We start from the raw sequence: 8,092 nt of genomic DNA, 5'->3' as shown, positions 1-8,092 counted from the left end.
GACAGACAGAGACGTGTTCTTCAGTTTCTCATACAGCGCCGCCTCCAGCTTCTGCTTCAGCTATGGGACAATCTTCTCCACTTCTGCCTGGATCTCATGAATGCGTTTAATGATTATCTCACAGTTCTCCTTCACAGTGGCTTTCTCGTCCACAGTAATCGGACTGAAGGACAAACCTAAGTGCATCTTAAGAGTCTCTGAGTTGGTTGGTGGAACGGAAGTTATTTTTATCAATCTAGAATCTCAATCTAGATTTTTGTGGATAAGCCTCTCCCTTCTTTCAGGATTTACAGGGTAAAAGATATCACTCCAAGACATTTTTCTTCAGGGTCTTGAGAGAGAAACTTTAGGAATTTCACCAGTGCTAATGTTAGTGATTGTGATAAACATTAATAAGACTCAATATGTACTATAAGAGCTAATTTTCTATGAAAGAAGCATTACATAAGGTTAGTGCAGACATTGTTTGCAGGTTTGTGACTCACTTTCAGTTATTCTTCTGGCTTCATCGAATCCCTTATTTTTATGTTGTTTTACTCCACCCGTGAGATTGAAAGCAGCATCTCCAGTCATGTGAACCGAACCGCAACAGTACTGCCCTATTTGTCATATTCATACAGAATTAATTGAACCTGTCTTTCTACGGGAAAATGCAATCATTATCGGACTGTATTTGAACAACACAAATGTAGTTGAATCAATACAAATAAATGTATTCATTCTACAGCACTGAACATCGACACAGTCAATGAACATCATATCATTTATATCCAGTCCTGCTATGAGACCTTTTCAGATGATTGCTGAGAATTGTTTTTACAAATCTGTTCTGTTAGAGTGAAGAATTTTTTTGGTACTCTTTGTTTGTTCTGGGTGTTGTAATGGACTCTTTTCCCAGCTTTAAAGATCAACATATTAGATTTCAGCTAAGCTGAATTGAACCTGAATGCTATCAGATAAAGTTGAGGATTGTACTTGCTTACCCGTCTTTATTCTGAAGCTCTGAATACCGTCTGAGCTGTAGATTGTGCTGTCTCCTGGATGAGTTTCTCAAGATAAAAAAACCTTTCAAATATTCAGTATATGGAGCAAGTTCCAGTTTTTAAATGCTAGTCTATGATGAACGAGTGTGGCCATGATATTGTATCCTGTATTTTTATCAATGGCTTCCTTATGACAAATTCAAAATATATAAACATATTTACAGACACATACTATCTCATTTACCCCACTAAAAATTACACTCATATTACTTGTGAACTATATAACATAATTATTTAAAAAAAAAAAGTCATTTTCATTAAAAGTGTGCAAATACAGTCATAGGCAACGGTTTGGCCACGCCACATTACATGTTATGTTGACTCAAGAGTAAAACAAAAAATGCATCAATCTTTTAAGCCACATTTATGGTTTTATTTTTCCCCTATTTATATTTCCCCTATTGCAGAAATATATTTCTGGAGTTTCTGGCCTCCAACTAGATGATCCTAAAACAACAACAAAGGCACATTCCAGTAAACAGTACAGCAACAATGGAGTCTTTGCCAATAATACCTATTGTGGCTTTTCCTGAAAAAAAAAAAAAAATCTAAGTTAAAAAAATAAATAAAACAATCTAAAAAAAAATCAACTCAAAGGCTAAAAATGTGTTTTTTATAAACACGGCATCCTTTGTTGCTGAAAATGTCTTCCTGCATTTGTTTCTCAGAATTACAAATGCACTGCTAAAGTTTTGAATCACCCTTTTTTCATTTCCGCATAGTGTTTTTGTCCTCCACATGTGAGCAGGAATAACAAAGATGGATCCTCATTGACTAGTGCATTTTGAGTGACTGTTTAGGTTTAAATATTAGCCCTTGATATTTTTCTGTCAAGTTTCAGACTTTTTTCTTGAATGATTTTCTAAAAACAAATAAATTAATTAAATATATTCTTTGCACAAACAAAAATGAATTGCCCTCTGAGTGCAAGATGTCATTTGACTGGGTGTTGGTAAAGACATAAGATTCATCATTGCCCTTTATCCAGAAGGCTGGGCACCACTACACGACTAGATGCCACACGTCTATTTAGATTTCAGAGATGTGTATGGATCTGTTAAAAAAACACATTTCTGTAATGTACTAAAAGTGCAACTTCATTCCAGAATAATTAATAGTTTGAGTATGTTCAGAGTACTAGCTCTAGGTGGTGCTGTAAAGTTCACCACTGGTCAACTTGAGGACCTTTGAGCGAAAAAAGCTGTTTTACCCCTATTAAACCTCATAATGCCCTCTGTCAGTTGGTCCAAGCTGCAAAAATCTCAATTTTGTATCAACCTGAAACAAAAATGAGAACTGAAATATGCCTTTTACATCTAGGGATTCTTTCAAAGACTGTTTTTTGTTTGTTTGGTTTTCATTTACAATTAGTAGCCCTTTTAGCATATAGTAGCATATGTTGTTGACTTATAGACATATCCTTTCAATAACATGATTCTGTTTTATAAATGAAAAGAAAAATAAGACAGTAAAGTTTGATGATGCAAACTATGATGTTGTGTTGGACAAAGACTAGTCTGCAATTTCTGAATGATTAAATGCTTAAAGTTTGAAAGTTTTACAGCAAAGACAGACAGTCATTCAGAGAGAAAGACTTGCCTTGCCTAATTACATAGTTTCAAAGACTTAGATGTCCAATCCTGTTCCTGGGGGGCCACTTTTCTGTACATTTCCCACTCACCTGCTCTAACAAACCTCCCTGGAAACTTATATTTGTGAAGGAGAACCAATCATTCATTCATGTTTCTCATCATTTATCTTTGGCTGCATTATAATGATTTCCTGATTCCAGATTGTAAAAAATGTATGCATGTTAAAGGATTAACATGTACTTTTTGTGTCTCTATTACTTACGGAAAAAAACGAAACTGGCGCCGCGTTCTTTCCGTAAGTAGAATAGGGAAGGCGTAGGACATTCAGCGTAAGCGTTATGAACAATGCGTAAGCGGAAAGTACGTTCAAGGCGATATTTTGTTTATAAAGCATAAACGGTTGTATTTTTTTTCGAAAATGATCGATCGTTTCACTAGATAAGACCCTTATTACTCATCTGGTATCGTTTAAAGCCCTTGAAGCTGCACTGAAACTGTAATTTTGACCTTCAATCTGTTGGTAGCCATTGAAATCCACTGTAAGGAGAATAATCCTGGAATGTTTTCCTCAAAAACCTTCATTTCTTTTCGACTGACGAAAGAAAGACATGAACATCTTGGATGACATGGGGGTGAGAAAATTTATCAGGAAAAGTGTATTTAAAAGTGGACTAATCCTTTAAGAGAACTTAGCCACTGAAAATATGGCATTTTAATTCTGCTGAAAAAACTTGAATAAAGTTTAGTTAATTTTGCTTAACCTACAGGGTCAGTAAAGTATTCCAGTCTTCACATCAGTGTCTCGAGTATCACTATATTCGATTGTTCAGGTTTGTTTATTTAGGGTTAGTCTTAAACTGCAGGAAGGTGGCGCTCCAAGAGCAGGATTAGACACAACCAGTGCCGTCAACAAAATATAGCATCTTAATAGAAAGTGTTAAATAAAACTCCTTCCCATGATCCTCCCTGACCTGGTCCCACATACCATATTCAATCACTGCACTTCTGAAAGACACAAAAAGTACAGGTCAGATAAAAGCACTGAAGGTAAAACGGCTCTGTTTAGACAGTCAAGTTTTTGTCTCTCAGCTCTATGATGACTTCTTGCAGAACATGAATGTATGAACAGCAGTGCTCTGAAATGAGGAAAAGCCTAAACTATTTCTTTTAATCTAATGTAAATTCATGTTCCAATTACACTTAATGTTGACATTTTCAGGGTAAATTAAACATTACATAAACTATCAAGAAAACAACTGATACATTTCTATGTAATTACTGTTCTATTTATTAAATCCATGTATAAATCTCAAAGTGTTTCATTTGTTGCAAAATAACTATAACAGTTGTTGTGTAATATGCATAAGAATGCAATTACCCTGCCTCATTGTTTGACGTATTTAGCTAATTATGTATAATGATTTATTATTTTGTTTGTTTCCTGGTAAAGCCTTATTGGGGCAATGATGTAACTGATATGGTTTACTGTAGGTATTGTATTTATAATACAATGAATATAACATTCATTTGATGTCTTATAGCATTCACCCAGTAGTGCTGTGAGTGTTTGCCTGGAGAGTGTTGCAGAGTTATGTGTGTGCAGAAGAAAAAGTTAAATTCAAGGTCAAAGAGAAAAGGATGAGACCGCTCTACACGTATCTCTACAGATGACTTATTTATGCTCAAAGTAGAAAATATGTATTAGAGGAAGTATGTTGCAGTGGATGAAAGTCAACAAGGGGAGAGGAACTCGCCAAATGAAGGAGAAGACATAAAACAGGCCTTTTAAAGAGGGGCCTTTCCAGTCTGGATCACCTCATATGGAGAGGTCTCTAATTTATCTTTAAATATCTGTGACATCAGATAACCACCTGAAGAGCTTCTCTGGCACCAGAACCATTGCTGATATTGCTTTAATTGAAAAAAACTTTTTGATATTTGTACTTTACTTAATACTTGTATTGAGTATTTGTAGAATACTGCTAGAGAAATGTAATAAATAAATTGAATTCTATTTTTATAACAATGTATCCCTCCTGGGGCATTGATTTATGAGCCAAAACAGACCGTAAAGAACTGCTGTCTTCTGCTTATAATATAGGCCAGATTTGCTTTACTTTACCTGAGAATAATAAAATAAGGTAAAGGTGTCAAGTTACGCAAAGTAAAACAGCTGCTATCAAGGTTTTTACATAGCTGTTGCCAGGGTTGGGAAGGTTACTTTTAGAATGTATTTCACTACAGATTACAAAATACATGCTTTAAAAAGTAATCAGTAACGTATTTCGTTACATTACTCAAGTTTAGTAACTTAATCTAAATACTTTAGAATACTTTGAAATACTTAACACAAAGGACCATATTAACTTGATGTTCTGTTTTAAGTTTACAGTTTTTTCAGACATAACCTATGTGTTGGTAAAGAATTTCAATATCTTGATAAACAAATTATGAAAATATTTGTTTCTTTTGAGATCACATCCATATAATTACTATTGATATCATTCCTAAATTATATTTGTAAAGATGTGCATCAGAGGGATAACAAAATATTAAATAACAATAAAATATTGTTAACCCTCATGTGGTGTTCAAAACCCTATAACACCTGTGGTGTTCCCGGTCAAAAATGACCGGCCCATAAAAAAAGCTTATAAATCACTCATTATACCATATTTTCACCCAATCTTGGATTCAATCTTTTTGTCAACATGTTCTCTTTCAATTAGGACTGGTTTTATATTTCTGTTTGCATCTGATTAATCATGGGCCTCATTTATCTGAGAGTAGGCATTTCATTTTTTGAGTAATTTTTTTTACATTTTTGAATAATTTTGGAAATATTAAATAAAATCTGAAGAAAATTGGTATTGTTGATCACACTAGTCTACTCAAAAGTTTCAAATCAAAATTCCTGGTGAAACATTAGTTTTGTAAAAAAATATGGCACATAGTCACACTTGTGGTGTTCCCGGTCAAAAATGACCGGCCCTGGCTGTTGCCGATACCTAAGTTTACAGAGGGAAAAGTCACAAGAAACAGCCGTAGTCTAATATTTTGTAAGAATTAAATGAGAAAGAAGGTATTCCATTAACTCTTTATTTTACAGTGTCATTGTTACATGTTACATGTTGTATATAACTATAGATTATGCATAATTATATGCAATTAACCCTAAATCAAACTCTAATCCTAACCCAAACCCTATAGTAAGGTGCTAAACACACAAACATAACACATAACAAACACACACATAAAAATAAATACAATACAATATTTTTGTATATAACATCCAATAATGTGGGGGTTTTCAACCTATTAGGACACGCGGCCCCGTATGTTTATCTAATTTCACTCATGCACCCCCACCCAACGTGACTTTAGAGTGACGGCTGAGCTTGTTTTTCATTCAGTTTATTAGTTTTTATCATCTCTGCTATTCTTGATTTTTACAAAGTACCAGTCAATTTTGTTTTTAGTTGTTTTTGCTCAAATTCGTTTGCGCCAAACCTGCTGTAACCATAGCCAACGATTATCTGGGAGAATAGTCAAATTGCCCCCTCTAGTGGATGACTAAAGATTTGCTAATAAAATCCCACATTTACAGCTGTTTCACTCAAGTGTATGCTTCTGAACTAACAGGTGTTCGCCCCACAGGTTGAAAACCCCTGCAATAATGTACACTCATTGATGTATTTATTCTTGATGTGAGTTTTTAATAATTTATGGTTAGTTAAAGGATGATGAACAAATCATCACCCTAACTGTGAAAAACAAAACTTATATTTTTTGCATTAATATAACATCAGTTAAACTAAAGACGACACAGAGGCATGTATAATCACAAACTAAATTACATGAATAATAATAACATGAATACATGAATACACGTGTAAATCAAATGACAACTACATACATCACTAAGTATTATAAATGATTGAACTGAATATAAAATCAAAGAAAATAAAGCACAACACAGATGTATGGTTGAAGTTACACACACAGGTTTTTGATCCTCAGATCCTTCATTTATAAGAATTGATCAATAAACTGTGTGATTGATTCATTCTCTTCAATCTGTCTATATTCCCTCAACTTTGACATTCTGTTCCTGTATTTCTTTCCTTGTTGGTTCTAACTCAATGTCTTCTTTAAACTCTGCAAATTCACTCTCCATTTGTCTTTTGAGATAATCTTTATGTGTTAAATTCAGTTTTGAAAGTCTTGTATTTGCTGGGCTCATCCAGACATGTTTGCATGTTTGCTTCTTCTGTCTCATATTTCCTCTTTAGTTAGTTTCCTTGCCTGTCTTTTCTGGGTTTCTTCACAAGGTGAAGAGCAAGAGACCTCTTCACCTCTCACTCATCCTTAAACTTTCTCTGACTATTATTATAGAGTTTATTGGGATCTCATCGTCTACTCAATCAATACGGCTCTAGGGCTCAACCAGAAGAACCTGAACATGTTATTTCAGTGACAGAAGTTCAGCTGTAGTATTAATGTAATAAAGAAAAAATAAGAGTGTTATGGTGTACCGGCGGTGAAGGTGTAAAATCAATTATGAGGGGAAAAAAAAAACATACAGTCCAGGGTGATTATGTTGGTGCAAAAATCATGGTTCCCAAGCAAAATGAATGAAACTGCAGAAGGCCACCAATGGCATATTACACCACATAAACCGAAAAGTAACCACACATCTCCTATCCACCTTATTTCTGACGAGCCTACTGTGATTTGAATTATGGGTGGCACTTCCGGTTTGGGAACTTCCATTCAAAAAGACTGAAACTAATCATTTCAAATCATACACTGTAAAAAATGACCGTGATTTTAACAGTAAAAGACTGTAAAAATGCTGCGGTGAAAAACTGTCAATTGGTTTACAGAAAGTTTCCGTACTATATACGGTGAATAACTGTAATAGATCTAACGGTACATTTAATGTAATTTTACGCTAAAATACCGTTAAATTCACCGTTTTTGGAAGTGAAAAATAACAATTCATTGTAAAATTTACAGTGAACAACCGTAAATTGACATTTCCACAATTCCCTGCGTGACACTTCACATTTGATATATTTTTGTTGAAATAACTCTGTTTCTTCTTAGTTTTTCTCATTTTTTTCTAATCAGCTATGTACATTAGGGTTTTATGTTACATCTAATGTTGTTAAATGAATGTTTATTGCATTTTTAAAATTTCATGCATGTTACCATGATGGTGTTTAGTGTGTGCGAATGACACTGTGTGCACCTTCTATATGTTAGTGTTGTCCTTCCCAGCTTGTGGAAAATCTGCTTGTGATGAACTTTGATTCATCATGTGACTCTCATCACCACTGTGTTTGGTGACTGTCAGTGTATTATAAAGGTACAAAACAGATATTAGTACTTTATTAGGTTGGTAAATTAACATTATATCAATTTATGAAATACGTTATTTTACCGTAAATTTAA

The sequence above is a fragment of the Megalobrama amblycephala genome, linkage group LG14 (genome assembly GCF_018812025.1).
Source record: "Megalobrama amblycephala isolate DHTTF-2021 linkage group LG14, ASM1881202v1, whole genome shotgun sequence".
NCBI classification, from domain to species: domain Eukaryota; kingdom Metazoa; phylum Chordata; class Actinopteri; order Cypriniformes; family Xenocyprididae; genus Megalobrama; species Megalobrama amblycephala.
The sequence above is the reverse complement of the archived record's forward strand: the minus strand, read 5'-3'. Positions refer to the sequence as shown.